The 25,449-nt window shown below is 34.9% G+C and overlaps 1 long non-coding RNA gene across 2 annotated transcripts; it reads left to right on the top strand.

Moving 5' to 3' along the window:
• Window positions 1–1,790: 1,790 nt before the first annotated feature.
• LOC132635124 (uncharacterized) lies at window positions 1,791–8,320 on the top strand. 2 transcript variants are annotated; one of them, XR_009580446.1, is made up of 5 exons: window positions 1,791–2,349; window positions 4,825–6,767; window positions 6,862–6,933; window positions 7,013–7,744; window positions 7,830–8,320. It is a non-coding gene; the product is annotated as an uncharacterized LOC132635124 (long non-coding RNA). The 2 variants fall into 2 exon arrangements; XR_009580445.1 differs by having other exon boundaries at window positions 4,825–6,790.
• Window positions 8,321–25,449: the final 17,129 nt, after the last annotated feature.

Here is a 25,449-nt window from a genome sequence, read left to right as displayed (position 1 = left end):
TGTATTTTTTATTTGCCTTGTATGACTAACACTTTATTTTATTTTTTGTCTCTTAGCGTAGATGAATTATAGGAGAATTAGTGAGGATAGTTTTAGTAGTAAGGGGTAGTTAATTTAAGGAAAACTAACAGTTAATTCTACCGGTTTCGTTCTCTTCTTTTTTATTTCTAAAATTGTTTATAGTACCTATAATATTTACTTTTGTTAAAACAATTGATTTTCAAGGGCGTGAAGCCGTGAACACATATTTTGAATTAAGATCTTGTTTTAACAACTCAAGTATATTTTATAAATAACTGATACCAAAGTACCCTTAATGCAGTAAATTATTGCGTTAAAGGACTTAACTGTAATGGCTTAGTTAAGTCTTTTACTGCGCTGTACTGACTTGTATAACACAGGAATTTCCTACATTCTACAAGTCAATAATTCCACTGATTTTTCAGTAGATTCTACAGCACATCCGTATTTGATTTGACATAAAGTTGCATGGCGCAATAATTTGTTGCGTTATATGGTACCTTTAAACTCATTCAAACCTTATATAAAGCTGATTTTGGACGAAAGGAAAACACAAAAATTCATCTAACTTCTAAATTAGTAAAAAATGAAGGATGTTCCAACTGTTAGGGTTTCTTTGTTTTCGAACAGAAAAACTATTTATGAATCTAATAGTTTGCGTTATGATATTCCCCCAAAATACCATGTTAGTTTTCCACTCGACCTAAAATATTCAAGACTACTCGAAGCCTTGTATAGTAGGCTTAAAGTTAGTAGGCGAGAATTTGATTTAACTGCAATAGGGAGAGATCCAATATCTTTTTTACTGCAAGGATTAGTTAGTTTTGGCATGTGGAATATCGTAGATGATGTCTCTTTGACTAATTATTTGAAGGCGCAGGATGATTATAGGGAATGTATCACTTTGAACGTCCTTGAGATGTATGTCTAGAAGATCCCCATAAATCGTCTTGAAGTCCTTGCTAGAGCTCCTTGGGAAGCCCCAAATAGAACATGTTGGGAAGCCCATTCTCGAATTCGCCGGGACGTTCAGCCTGAAGTCGCTGATGCGAAGCCTACTCATGTTAACACTATCCTGACATGGGTACTTTATGAAGATATTTTGAGGAGTCAAATGACTCTAGAAGCTTTAAGCCAGCAATTTGATGGACAATGGTAAATTTTCATGATTATTATTATTATTATTATTATTATTATTATTATTATTATTATTATTAACACCCAATTTTTTGCCCTCCAAAAATTCAAATTAACTAGTCAAGTTTCTTGAATTTCAAACAGAGTATAAGAATTATTCAGAAAATCAAAAATACTTTCTAAAACAACATCTGGTGATATTTCTCCATTTCATTGGCAAAATATCCTAATATATGTTACGTATATCTTAAATATTAATTATTCCTATTTTATTGAGTTGAAAATTAATTTAGGACCAAAACAAGTGTTTAATTTAGTACGTATTTTAAATTGTCAACTTAAACTCATTTATAACTTAATTACCATGATTAATCAATTCTGCAAATAGTTATTTTACTTTGTTAAGTCAAAAATCTTAATTAGTTAATTGAATAATTAATTCATCTCAGTCTCTTAATTATTTGACTATTTTATTAACCTTTGAAGTACAAGAAGGGCTACGTTCTAAAGAGAAATTTTGGCCACAAAGCAGCCCCCTCAACAGATCACATTTTTCAGCCCAATTATTCAACCCGGCCCATTCCATCTTTAAACAGCCAAACCCCCATTCTCATTTTTATTTCCTCAACGAATAAAACCAACGAACCCTATCCCAAGCACGAAAATGCCATTCTCAGCAAAGTTTCTCATTTCCTTTCGGCCACATCAGGTTTTGTTGAGCCAAAAATAGCAATCCTTTAATTAATGGCATTTGTCCGCTAGCTCGGGTGAATTGAATTTCAAACGGTAACCTATTCTTTTTTTTTTTAATTTTTATTTTCAATTCTACTTGGCTTCCCCTGTAAGATTCGGATTTCAAATGCATTCAAAATGAATTTCAACTTCAATAGTTGTAGCACCTTGATTTTGGACACAAGAAAACCCTAGAATTGGCCTCCATAAAGAGAGAACCATTTCTTCATTCTGGGGAGGGTTTTTGAGATACCTACAAGATAGGTTTTTTCACAACCACAAAGGATTTTTACACCCTCAAGAATGAGAACACTCAGAAACTCGGCTAAGCCTTAAGTTTCGAGGAAGTTCTCGCTCATTGTTTAATTTTTGAAGTCTTCTGATTCATCGGAATAGTTGGTTCAGGTGAAATAGTGGCCAACTTAACTCTCGTCGTCCCCATCGCTGCCTGAAGAAAAGGTAAATCTCCTAACTCTTGTGTTTCTTTCTAATTTTCAGTTTCTGTTCAACCAATGTTTATATATTTAACTAAGTTTGGTTTTAGTTTCTTTAAATATTCGATCTCTGTTTGTTTGGCCGTTTGTCTAAATCACAAGTGGTAGGCTTATAATTGTGAGCATGAATATTGTTTTAGTTAGTTATCAATAATCAGCTATGTCCTCCACGTGTTTCTGCTAGTAGCTTCGATATGATTGATTCTCGGATGATGTTGTTAGTTAGTTATTACTGTTAGTGAGCTAATCACAATTAGTTAAGATTATGTGGCTTAAGGAAATGATCATTTGGACCATAAGGTGTTCATCATCCATATTTTCTGTTTGGTTCGAGTTTTGTACGGAAGATGAGTCAACTCCACACGCATAAAACTAAATGGACATGACATTAAGGCTTGAAGGTTATGTGTGTTGTTTCCCAATGTTTGGATGGGTTCATGTTTAAAAAACGAGTTGTTGAAGTATATATTTTATCCCCTTTTTTTTTTTTTTAAGAATCTTAATCTGATTCAGATCTGTCGGTAAGTTATTTCCATTGTGTGTTCTAAGTTTGAGTTTTCTTTTGTTTAGTCTTAATAGTGTTTATCAAATATTTTGGAAGGTTATTTTCCCTATGTGTGGTTGATTTTTCCAGAATGTTAGTCCCTTATGAGATTTGCAGGTTAACTAAAGTATGTATTTAGATGTGTTAAGATAACTTGGCATGAAGCATATCTCAAACATCTTGAATTGACCCTTATTTGCTTCAAATACATAGGCTAAAAAAATCTGGATGCTGAAATGTTTCTCCTGCACTATCTAGGCTCCAAAGTCTGAGATGTTTAAAAGATAGTTCAATTATGCCATTTGTTTTAACAGTAACTTCTAGTCCTAGTACTTTTAGATTAATCTGAGTTTTGGTTGCTAAAAGAAGTGACAGACAAAATGATCTTTTAGGGGCTTATTATATGATTTTTCAGTGTTAATTTATATTTTCAAAGGGGCTTGAACCTGTTTACTTTCAAAATTGAAGTGTAGTAAAGTAATGATTCAATGTTGAATAAGAATATATCATGTGCTCCCCTGTTCTCTCAAAGTAAGTTGTGGCTGGATTTTGTGTTAACTGAATTTCTTAAAAAGAATGTTGGCTTAGATTCAAGTCTGTTGTTCTCCCCTGTCTTTAACGGATTGAGTTTGTTTTGGCAAAACTTACTGTTTGAAGGCTTAAAGGGGGTGAATATCCAGTTTATCAGTTTCTTGTCTTAGACTATTTATTGAGGCATGGTGAATGATCGAAGTCATAAGGATTTGGTGGTCAGCTCTCGTCCTGATAAGAATAAGTATTAATTGTTGAGTTGAGGATTCTTTAGAAGACTTGCTTCAAATGTGTGTTTTTGTATATCCAACACCTCTGTTTTGGAAGACGGCCTTAGGATTAGTGCCTTGAGAACTTTAATAGAGAAAAAATGCATCTTTCTAAACATTTGAATTCAATATTGAGTACCATTAGTATGGATGATTTTTTTTTTTTGAATAATTAAATGGCTGATTGGTTAATTGAAGAGCAGAATGACTCAATTTTGAGTGATAAGAAATTTCCAATAGCTGAACCTGTTACCTAAGTTTTCTGTCATCTGAAGACTACTATCTGAACAAGTATGTGTATGTGCCCATCTACTCTTAATATCTGAACTTTGTTCTTTATTTGATATGCTAATCATGACAATATTTCAAGAAGTCGAATGTTTTATATTCTATTTATGTTTATTTAAAATATGCTACTGTGTCCTCATTCTTCACCCCTCTTCTTTCTTGCATGAACTGGGGAGTTTACATCCCAAACCTCTTTGAACTTTTGTCTTGATTGTTGCTGCTTTGAGGAGTGTTTTGCTTCATTTTGAGCTGAGTTTTTGCTGTATTTTGAGTCTGCATTCTGCTGCATTTTGAGGCTGAAACATATGGCATTCTGAGACAGTTAGAGGCAAAATTCTTGCTATTATGATTATTGCCATGAGTTGCTACCTTGGTTGCTACCCTTGATGAGCTCACTGTCATGGCTTGTTGTTTTTGCTGCTGAACTTTAAAAAGGACAGAGCATATACCCCACTAAAGAATGGCTGTTGTTTGGTATATGAAAATTTGTTGCCTTTGATGAGAATTAGTTGTTGCTCTTCTAAAAGGCTGGTCTCCATTTGTTTCTTATAACAGCTGATGTCTATTGTTGCTGCTTGACTGCACCAGTTGCTACTGGTTGTGCTTTCCAATAGTTCTGACTAGTTGATGCATTCTCATACCTAAATAAAAGTGTCATGCCTTGCTACCTTGTTCTGTTGCAAGCTGGTTTTTTTGACACAAGTGTTGCTAATTATTTCTGCTTTGTAAGCGTTGCACCTTAGTTTCTGTGGCATTTTGCTAATCTCTAAACATATGCTGATGTTTTTTTTTTCTTAAAACAAAACAGATTACTACACTTGGTTAAGGCTCACTGATTGAATATGATACTACACATGGGCCGATGAGAACATTTAATTTGAGGTCATGCCTTGTCTGAAAAGGTTATCCCTCGGTTTAGGCTATGGTGACCTCATAGTAGTATCACAATGTAGGGACGAACATGCATTTGGCTAGGCAACTAGAATGGCCACTAGTCTGCAGCCAAGACATGTTTCGGATTCCTTTGCCACATTTAGAAACATAAGTCTGAGCCTCCATAATCAAAGCTCTCAAAGTTTGATACGAGTCTGAGGGATACTATTATTATGTTCATAAACGTCACCCTATGGGGTGGCGTGCCATTTTGACTAACTACTTTTCTCTTCATTGTGCGAGGAACAAATAAAATAGCATGGGATTTGGGCCCAATGACGAAAAAGCTAAAATTTCTTCCCTTTCCTTTATTTTGTATAAACATGCCTATTTTATATGTTTACATTCATTTTGTATGAGCATGTATATACTTGCAAATACTTGTGTATAATTGAAACCCTTTAGAACTTAGTTAAAACCTTGCATAAGAAAAAATGATTCAAGTTGTTTTCAAAAACAGTTTTGTAAAAAGGGGAGATATACTCCATCTTTTTTTCCTAAATACATATAAATGTATATAAATTTATAAGGATAGAATCATGACATTGGACCAAATTAGTGAAAACTCTACTTAAGAAAAATCTTAAGTGTGTTTTGGTCCGGAAATGAAGTGAATTTAATCAATTATAAACATTTTCTCAAAGAAAAATCAACTTTTTCTTCCTTAAAAGATAATTTTTCCAAAAAGTGGAGTTTTATGATTAGCATGACAGTGTTAGCAATAAAGTAAATATTTTTAGAAAATAATCACATTAATCACATATTGAAGCTCGTCGGTCAACCGTATTCGACGGGTCCTTAATACTATGGTGCTTAAAACCTTCTTTAGGGGATCACCAGAACCCTTACCTCAAACTCTGACTTAAAAAGGATTTTTCTCTTATTTGACAAAATCCTTTTAACTCCGTTTTCCTAATTTCCTTTATAAAATGAGGTGGCGACTTTAAAAATACTAAAATTCAATTCAGAGCACCAACTATAATATTTATGCTATTTTCTAAAAAGGGGAGATATACTACATCTTTTTCTCCTAAATATATATAAATGTATATAAATTTATAAGGATAGAATCATGACATTGGGCCAAATTAGTGGAAACTCTACTTAAGAAAAATCTTAAGTGTTTTGGTCCGGAAATGAAGTGAAGTTATTCAATTATAAATATTTTCTCAAAGAAAAACCAACTTTTTCTTCCTTAAAAGATAATTTTTCCAAAAAGTGGAGTTTTATGATTAGCATGACAGTTTTAGCAATAAAGTAAACATTTTTAGCAAATAATCACATTAATCACACATTGAAGCTCGTCGGTCAACCGTATTCTACGAATCATTAATACTATGGTGCTTAAAACCTTCCTTAGGGGATCACTAGAACCCTTACCTCGAACTCTGGCTTAAAAATGATTTTTCTCTTGTTTGATAAAATCCTTTTAACTCCATTTTTTTAATTTCCTTTATAAAATGAGGTGGCGACTCTAAAAATACTAAAATTCAATTTAGAGCACCAACAACCTCTTAGTAGCTTTTATGCACCGCGTAAAAGTGAACCGCAATAATAATAATAATAATAATAATAATAATAATAATAATAATAATAATTATTATTATTATTATTATTATTATTATTATTATTATTATTATGTGTAGTAGCATATGTTTATTATTTGTATGGTAATAGTGCTGTTGGTTGTAATGTTTAGGGGTTATACACCTTATATGAATAATATGAAGCAGTCCTCTCAATCAGGATGGATGAATCAGGATGGACCATCCTCAGCCTATCCAACTATTCAAAACGATGCTCCTTTCTTAAGTTTCGGTGCAATTGATTACTATCGCTAGGTCTACTTTTTGAACATCAATAGTCTTATATTTTATATTTAGTAGTTAAAATAATCTATTTTCTTTTGTAGGGAAAATTTTACACAAAATGAGCTCGTTGCACCAAATGTGGATCATTCCTCTAACCCATGCAATTTTTATCGGTTGTTCCATTATTTTTACATTAAATAATCTATATATTTTGATGTTTGGTAGTTAATATATTTTACTTATTTTTTGTAGGAAAAAACTTTTACTAGATGGTGTTGATTATCAGAATTATATAGAATCATTATCGAGTGATAGTGACGACATACCTAATGCGGAGGAATCAGAGGATGAAGTCCCTTTTTCAGTGATTGAAAGTGAGGATGATATTAATCCTCAAAGTCAAGTACCACTGTTAGAAGCGATAGAGTCCGTCACACCAAGAAGAACTGAATTCGTAACACCCAGTTCACCAGTAAGAGTCGATGCCGCAAAGCCAATTTCAGTAGCTAGAGCCGATGCTGGAAGAAATTTCGATTCAATGGCATTGCAAGTAGATTCCCTATCTTGATCATCTCAAAGGTCATCCTGATGCCTCTGTCTTACTAGTGATGAGGATCATATTCGTCAAAGATTGTGGAAAGAGCCAAACAATCTTGTAAAAGAGGATGTTTATATTGACAAAGGCATGATATTCACCTCGAAAAAGTCATTGCAAAGGGCTGTTAAGATTTTTTGCATCCAGAAGATGAGGGAGTTCAAATTTGATGATTCCACTCAAAAATATTGGCGATTGGTCTGTAGGCGAAAAAATCAAAGTTGTCAATGGATGCTCCGTGGTAAGGAGACTGATGATAAGATGTTGACTATTTCAAAGTTCTACCCAAAGCACACTTGTGGTATGGGTGAATGTCCGCTTGATCATTTCAACCTAGATATCAATATGATTGCTGCTGTGCTAGTTGACGACATTGCACAAAGCCCAAGGTACCCCATTCGCTCAAGTTTATTTAAATTTTGATGTTAATATGAGGCTCGTTGTTGCTAAATGCTGATATTGAAACTTCTCCAGGTTCAAAATTAAAGAATGCATTACCACTGTTGTGAAACTATATTGCGAAACCATAAGTAGGCAAAAGACATATCTTGGGCGTAGGCGTGCACATGAGATTGTCTATGATTATTGGGAGAGCTCTTTCAAGACGTTGCCAAGATAAATGGAAGCTCTACAACACTTCAATGCTAGTACTGTTGAATGGAAGCTCAAGGCGAAACCTGGTGTGGCCGGTAATATTTTTTAGTTTGTGGTTTGAGCATTCAAATCATGCATTGATGGTTTTGCTCATTGTCGGCCAGTAATCTCAATAGATGGCACACATGTGTATGGGGTATGCGACATGAAGCTACTAATTGCAGTTGGAATGGATGTGAATGAGTCTATATTCCTCCTGGCTTTTACATTGCAGCTAATGAGAACACAGAGACATGAGATGTATTTTTAACCTACTTGGGGCAACACGTTATTAAGGATTGAATGGGTATATCTGTTATATCAAAAAGAAATTCTAGCATATTGAGCAATATGTGGGACTTGCATGGGTGACAACCACCTTTTGCCCACCATTGTTCTTGTTTAAGGCATTTGAAGATAATTTTTCAGAAGACATATCAAAGCCCAACACTGAACAATTGGATATGGGCAACTGTAACAGAACATCAGGACATGCAGATGGAGTTGATTAGGCTGGCGGATGAGAAAGCTTTCCACTAGTTGAATAAATTAGATATAGATGAAGTTATGAGATGGGGGATGCTAAGAACAAACAACTCTGAGTCATTCAGTGGCATGTTGAAATTAGCATGGGGACTACCCGTTACTGCAATGGTAAGAATGATTTTTAGGCTAGTTGTGGAGCGGTTCGTGATTAAATCAAAGGCAGTCAAAGGATTTGTGGCAGACAATCTGAAATGGATGCCAAAACCAACACAATTGTTTGAGTATCATAAATTTAAGTGTCAGTAACACTCAATGACTGAGTACAGCCCGACACAGCATATATTTAAACTCACAACAAGTGGGCACCAACATCGTGGAGGTAACATTCACACAATTTGTGAGTTTCCAAGAACATGCACATGTGGCAAGTGGCAATCATACCGCATGCCATGTTCTCATGCCTTCAAGTATTTTCACACCGTACCATTGGAAGGAATGCCTCACTATATGTGGCTTCAAAATATACCGTGGAAAATTATGCAAAAAAGTATGCCGATCGGTTTTACCCACTTAGTGATGATAGGCAACCAGAACCATTTTACATGGTTGCTAAAAAAACATTAATCTGTAAATTGGAAAAGTGATCATACTCCTGTATTCCTAATGAAATGGATGTTCCATTGAGGAAGATACACTCGAAAATGCTCAATTTGCAATTATGTTGATCATGATAAGCGCAAGTGTCCTTTACAGGGTCATGGTGAAAGTACATCTCACCATGGAAGTACCTTTCGTGGCGGAAGATACTTTCATGGCGGCGGAAGATACTTTCGCGGTGGCGGCACATCTCGCGGTGGCAGAATATCTAGTCATGGCCATGAAAGATGAATATATTTTAAGTATATTGTTTGATGATGTATTTTAAGTAGTTTCGATTTGTTATTTATGATGTAATTTTAGCATTTTCAGATTGTTATAATGATGCAGAAATAACTTATCTTAAAAAAAGGATAAAGACATAACAATGATAAAGTCTCATAAAATACTATGGTTAAGTTTCGTCACTTTCTGGGATGACCTCGTCATCAACGTCATTTTCATCTTCGTCTTTACTTACTTTCTCTTCTTCATTGACTTCCCCTACTTCATCTTCATCATATTCATTGTAGTCTAGATTCCAACTATCATCATTAGAAGCACTTTCTTGGTTTACGCAACAATATGGCACTCGACAATCTAATGTTTGTGGTAAATATTTTGGAAGGCCTATCCATTCTTGAATGACTGTAAAAACTAGATAAGAAGAATCTCGGTGAAGGTTTTTATTTTCTAACAGTTTCCAATCTTCTTCATCCGCTCCACGAAAGTTAAGATTGTCCAAAGCAAGATACATGTCTAATGCTTTTTGCATTTCTAAAATTTCTTTCATCAAGTGTTAGATGACTATTGGTTCATCCTTGAATTTGGAGGTTTGAAATGTAGCCGACAATGCTAGTGGCACGACAAAATTATGCCAATGACATAATACCTCATAATCACACATTTTCGAAAATAATTCAACTCATTGGAGCTTTTCACCCAAATTCGAACTCTCTCAGGTTTTGAGGAGTGTGCATCGCCCTCAATGATGTGTCCAGCAACTTTTAAATCAACATGGATACAAAGAGGTTGATTTTCAAAGGGTCGAACAACACCACACCATTTTTCGTCTGATAAATCTGCGTAACATCCTAATATATCTTTTCCAAAATAAGATTCAATTGTGTTTATTTTTGTCCTACCATGGGGATTCCTTAAGCTACCTTCCCTTTTTGTCTATTTCTAAACCAATTGAATGTAATATTTTAGGCATTCTGAAAATGTCAATTTTTTTTTACCTCAATGAATACAATTATCGTTGTGTTTATAACATCATAAATCCGCCATGTATATGGCATCTAAAATTATCGCTATATAGGTGTGTCATATAAAGTGGTCAAATGTGTGCATTGTGTTGTCAATCAGTGTTGTTATTCAAAAACGTCATAAATCCACCATACATAACACATCTAAAATTGGTGCTATATAGGTGTTTCATATAAAATGGTCAAATGTGTGCATTGTGTTATCAATCAGTGTTGTCATTTAAAAACGTCATAAATCCACCATGCATAACGCATCTAAAATTGGTGCTATATAGGTGTGTCATACAAAGTGGTCAAACGCGTGCATCATGTTGTCATTCAGAAACGTCATAAATCCACCATGCATAATACATGTAAAATCAATGTTATATAAGTGTGTCATATAAAGTTGTCAAACACATGCATTGTGTTATCAATTAGAGTTGTCATTCAGAACATCATAAATCCACCATGCATAACGCATGTAAAATCAGCGTTATATAGAGATAAAGTACCAATGAGTGTTATATAACATAATTGACGAATAACTAGCAACCACACAAAACCGAGTTATTATGTCACTTTTTTACCAATTCCATAATATTAGTCATATTACATCGCTCTGTCGAGGAGACATACTTGAAGCAATGAGTAGGACATGAGAATTGGGTGAATATTTTGAATACTCGAATAACCCGAACGAGAGATACAATCACGTTACAACAATACAACGACGGATGAGTGGAATTGGTGTATTAGGGAAGCTGCAACACTGGAACAAAATATGAGGGCATTTGGACTTAAATGCTCAAAATGTCGTGCTACGTCAATACCTTGTAGCACTCCACAAGAGTTGAATTTTGCTCTCAATTGTTTTCGCGAAGAGAACAACCAAATGCAAGTACATTGCGTTAGGGCTGGATATAGTCGAAATGGTTACGTCACATCCAAGTGGGTCTCAGACTGTGAGATGTCCGATGATTCCCCATGATATTATTAATATTTGTTTTAAATAAAGTAGGTGGGTTCATCGTCATGATCCCACAACCTATTGAGTTTGATACCTATAGAAGTAGCCTTTCGCTACTTCGTAAACTACTAAAAATTCAATGTCGAATAGTAGAAATGTAGATTGCTTCGTATTTTTTTCAAAGGAAACAAATAGCAGTGGTGATGATAGCTCAAATCATAGCAGCTACTCCGGTGATTCTTCAACCGATAACAGTGAATTCGTGCTAGACGATTTCAAGCCCCACCTTTTAATAGAGCATAATGGTGATTTTTGCGAGCTAAAATATTCAGATCCACGTGAATATTATTGTGGTTTACGTCGCGAATGGGCATATCGGTGCGCTGTACAATGTCTTGTTTGTGACTTAGAAAATCTCAACGCTCCAATCCCAACAAGATTCTCAATGAGCATGCCTTGAACTGATCAAGATTCTTGCGAGGTTGCGGTAAAGAGGATTAGGAAACAGAACAACCGAATGCTAGCATGACGTTGTAGATTTTACATGCTCAAGTTGGTTGAAGAACAAGCATCATCAACCGGTAGGGAACTAACATCTACAGAAAGAAGATTTATCTTAAGAAACCCCAGATATTAATCTGAGGACGATATCGACAACTTCAATTCTGATGATTAGGAATATTGTGATTTTAATTACATTTTTAATTTATGATGATGTCATTAATTAGAAGAATATTAGTATGTTTAGCATTGCATTTATTCTTATATTTTATTATTTAGTTACTTAAGCGTGTTAGAATTGACAAACATTATATAGATAAATACAAAGTGCAACGATTCAAATTTTTATGGAAAACACAAATAAACTACTACATAAAATGTGACGATGACATAATACATTAGAAAAACCATAGAAAATACATAATACATAAAAAGTTAAACTACTAAAAATAAAAACAAACTACATAGGAAATAATAAACCTAGCCAACAATGTAACATTTCAAAATTACAAATAGCAACAAGAGACCACAAATCATCCTTCAAAATGTCACTTTCTCTTTCAAAGCATTTGTCTCGCATTGAGAGTCTCTAAGATTATCTTGAAAAAACTCTTTTTTTCTTCCAATTCTTTTAGCAACATCTCCAGAAATTTCAATTTTTTCTAGAGCTTCCCTAAGTTGACACTGGAAATCAAACTTCACGATATCTACATTGCTTAGTGAAGTCGCAGTATCTCCTTCAACCGGTGCCTTTTTAAACTTCGGCGCCACAGTTTTATCCACGGGAACTCGATCTTCCCACTGAAAATATGAGCACCCACCCTTTTCCTAATAAAATAACAAATAAAAATTAAGTTTTGTAAAGTAGAAAATGTAGACAATGTGACAAAAACTCTATAAAAAGTTAGCAAAATAAATTTACTTCGGACACTTTACAATGTCAAAAATGACGTCCCGAATTTTCTTGGGTCCTTGATATTTTGAGGCGGCAATATACACTGCAATAACATATGTGGGATTCTATAGCATGAAATGAAGATTCGGAATTTTGAGACGTGATTTATGGGGGGTAAACTATTGCAAAAGAGTGAAAAATGGAGGAGAATGGAGGTGTTGGAAGAGGGAGATTCTGCCCTAGTTTTATTGACTTGTATAACGCAGAAATTTCTTGCGCTAAAGAACTTAATTGAGCCGTTACAATTAAGTCTTGAAGTATTTTTTTTTTTTTTGGGTCAACTAGGTTCCGGACTCCACATAAACCGGGAGGGGTTAGAAGCACTGGCCGTTTATTTCTAACAACTTTGATTCCAACAGAAATGAAAGTGTTAAAAAAAATCGAAAATCTAAAAGAATGGTCGTTTGTATTTTTTACGGCTCAAAGTTGTTCTTTATTTTATTCTCTGTTAATTTTTTCTTTATTAAACTAAACTTGGGAAAATTATGGCCTGTGTTGGTCCAAACAAAATTATAGTATCAATTTTGACCGAACCATCAATTAGTTACCCCGTTTATTCATATTACTTATATTTACACAACAACAAATTGCAAAAAAAAAAAAAAAAAAAAAAAAATTAGCTTCTTCTTCATCGGTCATTTTTCCACCATGTAGTAGTACCCCTAGATCAACACCACCATTAATACTACCTTCCTCTTCAATCACTAAAACACTACGACGACAACAACATAGCTAGTATAATCCCACAAGTGGGAAGGTCAATCACTAAAACACTATTAGAAAAATAAAAAAAATTCACTTAAATTACATCGGATTTGGAAGAAGACCTTGAGATCCACCATTATTGAGCTTGAAGAACTCAAATCTAAATTCGAAATCCGAAAAGTGTTGTAATTCGAAGCGAGTGTTCAAAAATCTTGTTGATAAAATTTGTGTGAAGCTTATACTAAATCCTAAGCTCATTTGCAATTGATTTAAAGAGTTATTTGTCGAATTTTTGAGTTGCTGCATTAAAGAAGACGTGCTAAAGCGTGATGTTTATATGTGTATATTACAGCTATATCTGTGTATCGAGCCTGTATATATGTGTATATCTCCCATGTATATCCGGGTATGTCCTGTATATCATGTGTATCTAGGTGTAATATACATTTCATATATAGTGATATACATGTGTCACGGTGATATTTTCCTAGCTCGATTCAAATCAGAATTTTTTACTCCACACCAGTACAAATTACCTTTACTCTATCAAACTTTGTGTATAGCTTCGCCCAGGTGTATCCGACGAGTGCCAACCACATCCGCTCAAAAAAATAATTATCCGACGAATGCCAACCACATCCACTCAAAATATTATTACTAAAATTTTTCAGATTTCAAATGAGTCTTTGATGGTGTTAGTTCAAAACTTTCTTTTATTCACCAAATCAAGTGTTGGCGGTGAGTTATGGAGAAGATTGGTCTTTGTGGAGGTCAAAGATGGTAAGGAATTGGATGAAGATGAATGTTTTCAACAGAAGGGAGCTGAGAGTTATTTTAAAGGGAATTTTACATGGCATGACAAACTTATACTAAGTAATTATATTTAGTAGCTATTGTTTGTCTTAATTACGTTCCATAGCAAACATCCAACCGCTAATCACATCCAATAACAGACACGGTAAAACATTGGTAAAAGAAACCTGTATCCCATTTCACACTGTTCAAACCATTTTTCTCTCTCATCATGTAGCAATCTTCTCCGAATTTTTCTCCATTTCCCTTATACACGATCCTCACCATATTCACTCATCCTAAATTGTAGCCGCGCACTAATAGGTAAGGTATTGGGTAGTTTTTTAAGTTTCTATTGTGTATTTTGTTCTCTACAATCTTGCCCTCTATAATTTTAAGGAACAAATTTTACTTCATTTCCAGGGTTTTTGCGTTTTTATGCAAAAAAGTGTCCGCCATTGTTAGGGTTTTTCAAGCTTCGAATTTGGGATTAATGGCGGACGGAAGCACTCCATGCAGAATAACTAGAGGTATACCCACTAATGTGCAGTATTTTGATGATGCTCCATCTTTTGATTTGTGTATCTCTCAAGATGAACAAGAAATTGCAGGCTCTGTTGCTAGAGTGGTTGCCCAGAGTAGTAGTATCAAACGAAAAGATGGAGTTCAGACTCCGTCAAATTCCAAAGCATCCGTACCTAGTACTGATAAGCGGAGAAAACTCATCAATGATGCTTCAGGGAGCAAGGGAAAAATAATGTTGTAGATGTGCCTCAAAAGACAGTGGAGGTACTGTATTTCTTTTCATGAAGTTATGAATACAATGTATCTGTGTATTTTTAGTTTTTCAATGTTTGATACAATTTTCCCCTTTTTATTTGACAGTGTATTTTAATTTTGATTTTAGTCGTGAATACAATGTCATATTCTGTGTATGTGTTTTGTATATGATTTTATTGGTGAAAATACAATGCAAATAGCTACACTGTATAAATTGAGTATTTTAGTTTTGATACAATATATATTGTAATGAGTATTCTACATTATGCACCTTGCCATTTATCTTTTTTTAGAGTTAATGTATTTTACTTTATAGTGGGGGTGAATACAGCATAGCTGTGAACACAGTGCAAAAAATAGACACACTATATATATAACTGTATTTTAGATTTGACATACTGTATCATTGATCATGTTTTTATTGATATTGTGTTTAATCAGTTATTTGTGAAAGATCCTCCTACACATTCGGTGCACATGAGTTGTTACACAAATACAGAGGTATTTAAACAGCTTAAGGACAAACTAACCGCTGGGCAGTACAAATTATTCGGGGATACTTGCTTTGGTGTATTCTTCCAGATGCAGCACTGTGAGGTCCAAGCACAGATGGTGAGGTGCTGCATGGTGAGAGAGCTCACGGATAGTTCTACCGATGCTTTTTTGATAGACATAAATGGCAGGGAATTGCGCTTTTCTATTAGGGAATTCGCACTCATTACTGGTTTGAAGTGTATTGGCGATGAAGACGATTTTACAGTCAACCGAAAACGGAAAAACAGGATATTGGAACAATATTTTGGTGGGTCTAAAAAATTGCCAAAAAAGGTAGATTTGGTTGATTGCTTCATGGACAAAAATTGGGGCCTCAATGATGGCGATGCCGTTAAGATTGCTATATTATATTTCATACATACGTATATCTTGTCCAATGAGAAGAATGCTACAAGGATACCAAGGCTACATTTTGAATTGGTGGAGACTGGTAGATACAAAGATTTCCCATGGGGTAAGTTAGCATTCCGCGATTTGATCAAAAGTATCAGCCAGAAGATGACTGTTGAGAAAAGTTTTATAGGCTTCATGGAATGCCCCTTGCCATGCAAGTATGGTTGTACGAGTGTTGTTCATGTGTTGACAACACTCTTGCAGTTAAGTCGGGTGACAACATCCCCAGAATTCTTAATTGGAGGACCATAGAAAGCTAACCAACTTTTAAAGACCTGATGGACGGCATGTTTAAAGAAGATAACAGCCCGGTAATTTGTTGTTCCAACTCTTTGAATTTTGTATCTTAATTTCTCGATTTTAATTTTGTATACATACATATTCAAATACATACATATTTGAAGTGTCTGATTACAAAAAACATGAAATCAAATAGTAAGAGTCTCGTGCAGATTTGACATTAGTCTAGAAAGGGGCTGTGAATTGATTCAAAGTCTTTTTCCTGATTTCATATTATGTCTTTAGGATTGCAAAAGATGGTACTGAGAGCCCCTATGGCTAGTTGAATGTTTGACTAGATATTATGATACCTATTTGAGTTTGCATTCATCTATTTAGCCTTTATTAAATGTTATAGTGGTTTGTCGTGGCTACTGTATCAAGCCTGAGATTTATTGAATCCATCTGAGGTTATATGTCCATGTTATGCCATTTCAATATTATAGTCTTGTTGTGATTACTTGTATCAAGTTCTGAGATCTGTTGAATTCATTTGAAATTATGTATCCTTGTTAGGCACTTTGAATATTATGGTGTTGTTATGGCTATTTGCATCAGGGTTGGAATTTGTTTGGCTTGTTTGAGACTGTATATTGAACATCCTGTTGGTTGGAGTCTAATTTAGGACTTAAGATTTTGTTTGAGACTGTGTAATCATGCTATACAAATCTGTTGTATATTGAACATCCTGTTGATTAGGAGATGCATTCATTTGACAACATAGTGCCGACCATTAATGAGGTTGCTTGTCTTCAATTGCCCCCGCTTGTCATTGGTGTGGCACAAACTACCACTGCCCCGATTCTTGTAGATGATGATTTTGATGATTTTAGTTCTACCCCACCTCACAAGAAACGTAAGGAGAGAATTGTTGGAGGTTCTTCATCCAAGAAAACAAGTCCTCGCCCCGAAACAGTTCCAACTTCCAACATTAATACCTGTGGGAAGATGCCTTTTGTACAATCTAAAATGCCAGTTTCTCCAAACTCCGATCAGCAAGTGCATCCAAAAACCCCATTTGTCCAGCATGACATCCTGACAACCAACAAAGAAGACGAGTTGTCTCTTATAAGGCAAGATCTTGATGATTTTAAGAAGTTGGTAAGAGTAATTTATATCTTTCAATTATTTTTATATCATGTTTTTTGAAATTGTATGATAAGCATACTATATTGATATTTAATTTAAAATTCAGGTAAAGGACGAGTTTAATGATCTTTGCACAACGATGAATGATCTTCGCACAACGATGAACGATCTTCACACAACGATCAATGACAACTTCACAAAGGTTCTTCAAGCTATCAAAGGTAATAATGATTCGGACAAGGTAAAACCAAACAATTAAAAACACTACTATATTCAAGTCAAATAAATATACATTTTTTTTCCTTACAGGGGGCTGCCAGCGAATCTCTATTTCAGCGGCATGACATTGGAATACATCGCTCAGTTGATGACAACATCTTTGATACACCACCAAATCAAAATGAGACTTGCACAACTCATATTCCAACTGAGGTAATTTGTCTGTATCAGCTCATATTTCGTTGTATTTCAATTTTATTGATGTCTAATTATGTGTATACATGAATATAAATGAATACAACTGCACTGACTGTATGCATGAAAACAACTGCATGTAGACATCTACTGTCTGTATACATGAATACAACCTGGGAACACAAGTGGCTGTGTATTTTGTATACATGAGTGTATATATGAATATAATTTACTGTGTATTTATCACTGTATATGGTTAAATCTGCAAACGAATAGAATATTTCTTGATTACCTAATTGAATGTATACATGAATTAGAATTAGAATTCATGACTGTATACATGATTAAATCTGGTGTCTGTGTATCTGAGTACTGATTTTTGATACAACTGACTGTATGTGTATACATGACCGTATATATGAATATAAGTATACGGTGCATATGAAAGCATTACTGTTGTATCTGTGGCTGTATATGAAAGCATTACTGTTGTATCTGTGGCTATATATGAAAGCATTACTGTTGTATCTGTGGTTTCTCCGCAAGTATGTTTCTTGAGTAACTTCACTCTGTATTAGTAATGATATAAAAGACAACTGAGAATACAAAAAGGCAAACGAAAAATAAGCTGCAAAATTCAGCTAATACTTGATGCCTAATATTAGCTCAAGATATTATCCTTCTTTTTCTTGCATGTCTTCTTTATACACATTTTCATAATAAAATCTGCCTTTTTTGAAATATACACAAAGTGAACAAAACAGATTCGAGCCATCAACTCGAACACATTATGCTAGAACCAAAAAGAATGAACAACAAATTCCTCTTTAGGTGTGCAAAAAACTGGAAAAAAAAATGCTGAAAGTGCTGCTTCACTGTTTGCTTAATTCCGTTAAAAAGTGTCATCTAATGTTATCGTAGGGCTTCAGATCTCAGATTCCAATTGAAACAGCTCAAAGAACAGTTGATGTTGTCCACATTGCTCTTGATGGCATGCATAGCAATGAAGGAAGTCCCATGTCAGTTGGTGTATCGTCTAGTACAGTTTGTGGTGGTGCGGCTGATCCAAAATAAGAGAAAAAGCAGACCATGGGTGATGACAAACAGATTGTTCAGGGACTACAACATGTGGCTCAGTTTGAGTTGGCGGACGAATTGCTTCCATCTCAAAATACCATATCAAGAATTGTGATGACATTGCGTAAAGGAAGACGCCCCGGGCCATTGCAAATATCCCCCTATATGACAAATTTTGGCTCAACTTCGGGTTTGTATTATTGCATATTTCACTTTTGTATGCTTGTATTCCATTTTTTCTTGTATTGCACTTTGATTTAACTTAATTCAAGCAGGTAGTTCGGTTAAGCTGACTGAGATATTTGACAAAAAACACCCATTTGAGAATAATTCCATCACGGGGCGACATGATGAAAAGCTCTTTGCTGACTTCTCAAAATGGTTGAGGGAGGGGTTGCTTGTTAGACATGATACCAAGTAAGTTATTTTATCTACCGCAGTTAGTTGTTTTAATAGATTTTTCAAAATAATTTTGTTACATGTATTTCGTATTTACTTTACAGAAAGAACAAAGAGGACCATTACAAAAAAGGGAAGGCAACACTGCCAAAATTTATGGACTTTGGTATTCAGAAAATCAATGACAAAAATTGGTTTTACCTTTGTCAATAGATGGACATATGTGGAATGATCAGGTGCGATGTATCTTTATTTTTCAAATATAGTATATATTAGCATGTCTTCCACGCTTACTGTTTGTATACTTTTTTTGTGCAGCACATTGATGTCATCTTTTACTACTTCCGAAAGAAAGCAAAGTATGACACAAGTAGCAAATTCAAGTTTACCACTGTCGACTGTGTTTTCATGACAAAGATTGATGTAATAAACACAGTGTATGCTGACCTAGATGGTGCAACAATCGGTGAAAAACAGGAAGATATTTTATGTGAATACGTGAAAGGCCACCGGTTGCAATGCACTGTCCCGTGGCATTTTGTTGACTATGTATTTATCCCAGTCAACGTGAAAGATAAAACTCATTGGCTGTTGGCACTCCTATCATTCATGGACAGACGTTTATATGTTTATGACTCCTACCGATCAGCGGGGCATGATGCAGCTGTTAAGTCAGAAATAGACAAACTGGCCTCACTGTTGCCTCTGTACTTACATCTCACTGACTTCTATGTTGAAAAAAAAAGGAATTGATTTTACTCATCACCCGGCATACAAATACAAAGCGCCGGCTGATAAGTTTGAAGTTGTGTTTGTTGACAATCTGCCGCAGCAAAGTCCTGGTAGCATGTACGTCTGTTTCTTTATTCTCTATGATAACATAGACGCAGATAATTTATTGTTTTAAAATACATATCTTTTTTCATATTTGTAGGGACTGCGGGATATATGTTGTTGCATTTGCGGAGTATTTGAGTCACGAAGAAGCTATTCCACCCAAAGATCTTGATGCTGAGTTACTTCGGATGAGATATGGTGCACTTTTGTGGGTTTATGCTCAGAAGAAGAATGAAGTCGATGCCGTAAGCGACAATGAGGCTCCTCTAAAGCCAGTTAGAGCAGCCATATATTTTGATCAAGTTGAATTAAACATAGTTAATTAGATTCTAGTTTCTTGACTGTAAAACAAATTATGATGGTGTTTTCATCCTTTATGTTGTTGACTTTTTGATGCCTAGAAGGCAATTGTTAGTATGAATACTCAATGTTCAGCTACTCTTTTAATGAATACATTTTGATTTTTTACAATGTATTCATGTTTTGTTATATCTCATAGTTGTATTCAGAGTTGAATCAATTGCGTGTGATACAACATATGTTGGATACAGTGTTGTATCTTATAGTATGAATACACAATACACAATTTTGATGGTTATTTGAATAAAATGAGGACATATACCTTGTAGTTAAGAAACTTTTGGATGTGCATTTCATCGAATGAAGCAGCAATTATTTTGCATTCATAGTAATATTTCACACATAGTTGTATCCGTAATCAGTAATGTATTCACTTAAAGGCTGTATTCACACTAAATTATATTTGGGATTCAGAATATCTTGGATACAAGCTAGTGAAAAAAGTTGTATACGCATTCAGAGTTGTATTCACACGTTGCTGTATCGAGCATCAGCAGATGTTGAATACATCCACAGACAGAATTTCCATCTGCACTCAGTAATGTATTCACTCAAAGCTGTATACACATAATTAGACACCACCATGGCTGCAAAAACCACCAGAAAGTCTGGAAGCATGCCCCGCCAAATTACGGGTCGGATTATCTCAAATACCTTATTAATCAGCTAAGAAGGGAATTAAAAATGGACAAAAATCATCATCACCAGCACCCGTTTCCACGAGCTCGACTGGCAGCACTCAATGATCCAACAGAAGCATTAGAAAAAAAGAAAAAAAGAATGCATTGTATTAGCATAGTTCTTGAGCCGAGGGTCTATCGGAAACCACGTCTTGACCTCCAAAGGTAGGGGTAAGGTCTGTGTACACTCTACCCTCGCAGACCCCACTGGGGCCACATTGGTTATGTTGTTGTAGATTGTATTAACATAGCATGGAAGGGTATAGAAACCATTTGCTCCCTCTGTTAAAATTGATAAAAGGGTTGTTGGAATTCTTATAGTGATTAAGAAAATCATTGGCAGATGCAAAGAGTGGCAACCACCCTTTTCAATAAAAAATCCTGAACTCCCTGTAGCCTCATTCTCTCTCTTCTAAGTTTTTGCTTTGCTCATTTTCCTACCTTTTGCTTCCCTAAACTGACAGAGAAAGTGAGGCTCAGATCTGTGTAAAGCTCGGGCAAAAGATAGTCTGGCGACGCCATGGCTGCAAAAACCACCAGAAAAACTGGGGCATGCCACGCAAGGTACAGGTCGGATAATCTCAAATACCCGATTAATAAGTTGTATTCACACGTTGCTGTATTGAGCATCAACAGATGTTGAATACATCCACAGACAGAATTTCCATCTGCACTCAGTAATGTATTCACTCAAAGCTGTATCCACGCAAAAGTTGTATACGTATTCACAGTTGTATTCACACATTGCTGTATCTAGTATCAGCAAATGTTGTATACGCATTCTCTATTGTATTCACACATTGCTGTATCTAGTATCAGCAATGTTGAATACATCCACAGACAGAATTTCCATCTGCACTCAGTAATGTATCCACACAAAGCTGTATTTTGGATTCAGAATATACTGGATACAAGTTAGTACAACTAGCTATTTTTAGTATGCAGAATTGTATTCACACATAGCTGTATATGCAATCAGCATATACAGAAAACAGCGAAACAAGATTTTGTATATCTGCAATCAGTAATGTATCCACACAAAACTGTATTCACAGAAAATTGTATTCTGGTTCCGGGATATCTTGGATACAATTCATTCAAATAGCTGTAGAACATAGTTGATAGATATCATTCCTTCAAAGAAACTGTTTTTGCTTTCAAATCTTTAGAATAGTATAAGTGCTAAACTTTAGTATTGGTACAGTTTGAAATCATGAACCAAAATAAAACACAGACACTTCAATGCTTTCATATAAAATTGTTTCATTTATTTAGTGTTCCAAACAAACATACAGGACCAAAAATCAGGGAACATAAACGACAAACGTTCTTTGCAGTTGATTTTGTCCATTATTGAAAAACATTAGACAACAAGATTTACAATGGAACCACCAACTACTTTCTTCGAGGCTCATTTGTATAAGAACGCCTATTGTGTCCAACATGTCCACACCTACTACACGAATTTGTACGTTTAGTTGAAAACCATTCAGATAAAGAATTATCACGCTTCTTCTTTGGCCTTCTAGGCGGTCTCTTGTATCTCGGTGGAAAAACTACCTCTTCCAAAATGTATCTAGGTATTTTCCATTCACTCTCATCGGGTAGAGGATAAACTGGGATATCATAAGTCTTCATCACAGTTTCAGGTTTGTATATTTTTTAGCAATAGTTGTCGGCTGTGAGATTTTTTTTCTTAAGAACAGCCCAGGCATGTGGGTAGGGAATCTCCTCCATCTGAAACTCTTTGCAACTGCATGTCTTCTTTTTAATACAAACTATGAAACGACGCCCCTCATCAATTACCGTGTGCACGTATTCGGTTGATGGTATTACCTAAGAAACCATACAAAAATATATTAGCATGTTACAGGTGTATTTCAAATAATATATAAATTTAAGAATCATACAGACCATGAAATATACCGAAGAAATTAAATACACAAACAGATACACAGAAACTAACCGTCATGCGTGCAGATTTACGCTCATTAATGGAAAGCATTTCATTGAATTTCTTCCCAAGTGTTGTGAATTTATACGAACCATTTTGTCGGTTAGTGAAATTCCAGCGCCCAACCATAATCCTAACTTCTTCTAGAAAATCAAATATTGGCAATTCTCTTGCTTGTATGAGAGCTGAATTGATAGACTCAGCAATATTAGACGTCATTGTCCATGCTCGGTTGACTGGAGCATAAAGCCTAGACCACTTTTCCGTTCCGGCTAACTCCAAGTAATCCTTTACACGAATATCCACCGTCTCAACCTTTTCCATTAGCATGTCAAACTCATCCTATGTATACGCTTTTGCCATTGCATAGTACACCCCACTCAGCACCTTGTGACTCTTTCTATATTTATTGTATACATTCTTCCAAAGATGCCATATACATGCAAAATGGGGAACATTAGGATATACTTTGGATACAGCCTTGATGATGCTTTCATGCCTATCAGATACAACACACATGCTCTCCCATAGCCCATAAGCTTCCTTGAACTATTCGAAGAACCATGTCCAAGACTTATCATTTTCTGAATCAATCACGCCATACGCCAAAGGTAGTATGTTCCCTGCAAAATCAGTTGAATACATATTTTTTTTTTGAGTTCTATAAGCTTTTTATATAACTAAATGATCGATTTTGAAATACCTGCACCATCCATCGTACTCGCTGAAACAAATGTCCCATTATATGTTGTTTTGATGTGGTTGCCATCTACAACCACTATGGGTCGACAACATTCAAACCCCTTTATAAATGCATACAATGCTACAAAAAGATACAAGAACTCATTTTCAGATGTTTTCTTCATTCTTATATGAGAACCTGGGTATGTTTTATCCAAAATGTATACGTATCCCGGTAATTTCTAGTAATTTCTTTAGCACGCCATGCTTTCATGTATGGCACATCCACCCCAAAATCATTTTTAACATCATCTACTATATCACTAGGCACATACTTCCTCTTATAATTTCTAAATTTTGGCTTAATAATGCTAGCTATAAAATCACTACTAGCTTGATGTTGCGTATACACCTTATCCTTCAATGGACATGTATGTTTCTCTACGAACTCTCTGATTTTGAACATAGCTGATCTGTTGATACTTGAAGCTTTCAATTTCCACTCACATTGTCTAGAAAGAAACGCAAGGGTGTAGCTGCAATACCGGATATGTATATATACATATACAGTCAAAAAATACACATCACATGATTATTCAAAACAGTGAATTTAGAAAATATATAAATAATCAAAACACACATATAATCATGTATTCAAATTTAGTAGACATACATGTAAGCAGTTTAATACACTACCCTAGCATAATTGTATTGAATTTATAGAGGTATACAAATACATCAAAAAAATCAGTAACTAACTAACCTTACAGAATTTGACCTCTCTGTTCGGATTTGAAATCTATTATCAATAGCATACTTCGTCATCACAGCTTTCAAAGTTTCATTATCATTGTATACCTGATTTACCATGACTTCTTTTTGATTACGGTTTGAAATTATGAAATCGTTCTCTCCTCCGAATATAACTATTTCCTTACTAGAAGATGATGCCGCCAGTGCTATCGAATCATTAGCATCCATTTCTTGTATACCATTTGTATCCGCTAATGCTAGGCTACCTTGAATAACAATTTCGCCCGATAGATTGTATTCACTCGTCCTATCAGTTGTTGTGATACACAACGGATACATCCCGAGCTGCCTAGTATCTTTCTTCAGTTCAACATACACCCGAACACTCATGTCGTTGTGTATTTCCATAGGCATGGAATTACCGTCGATCATATATTTGATAGTGATTTTTTTTATACTTGTATCTATTCGCACCTGCTTCGCTATTGCATCAACTAACTCATCATATGAGGCATACTCTTTGAAAACTACTGCATCTATAGATTAATTAACGAAACAATTGTCATCGTTCCAAAAACTAGAATGTCGAATTACAGCTGTTATATTAGACATTACTTGAATTTAGAACGGAAAATTCAGGACTGCAAAAAATTAGCAACAAAATCATCCGTAAGACTGTTGTATCATCTATATTTGTATAAATTGGTCATAAACATAAATTGAACTATTAATTACCTTTTGTTGTATATAATGGCGACGAGATGAATCCAACAATGTCTGTATACGTCAACAAAAAGGATTTACGTAGAAACTGATACATACAACACCGAATTTGACATACACAGACGCTAGAGATTCGCAATTAAATTCTGATATAGTTTTATGCATGGAATTGGTATAATTGAATTCTAAATTTTG

The sequence above is a fragment of the Lycium barbarum genome, chromosome 1, assembly GCF_019175385.1.
Source record: "Lycium barbarum isolate Lr01 chromosome 1, ASM1917538v2, whole genome shotgun sequence".
In the NCBI taxonomy this organism is placed as follows: domain Eukaryota; kingdom Viridiplantae; phylum Streptophyta; class Magnoliopsida; order Solanales; family Solanaceae; genus Lycium; species Lycium barbarum.
Note: the sequence above shows the minus strand (reverse complement) of the source record. Positions and strands in the feature narration are given on the sequence as shown.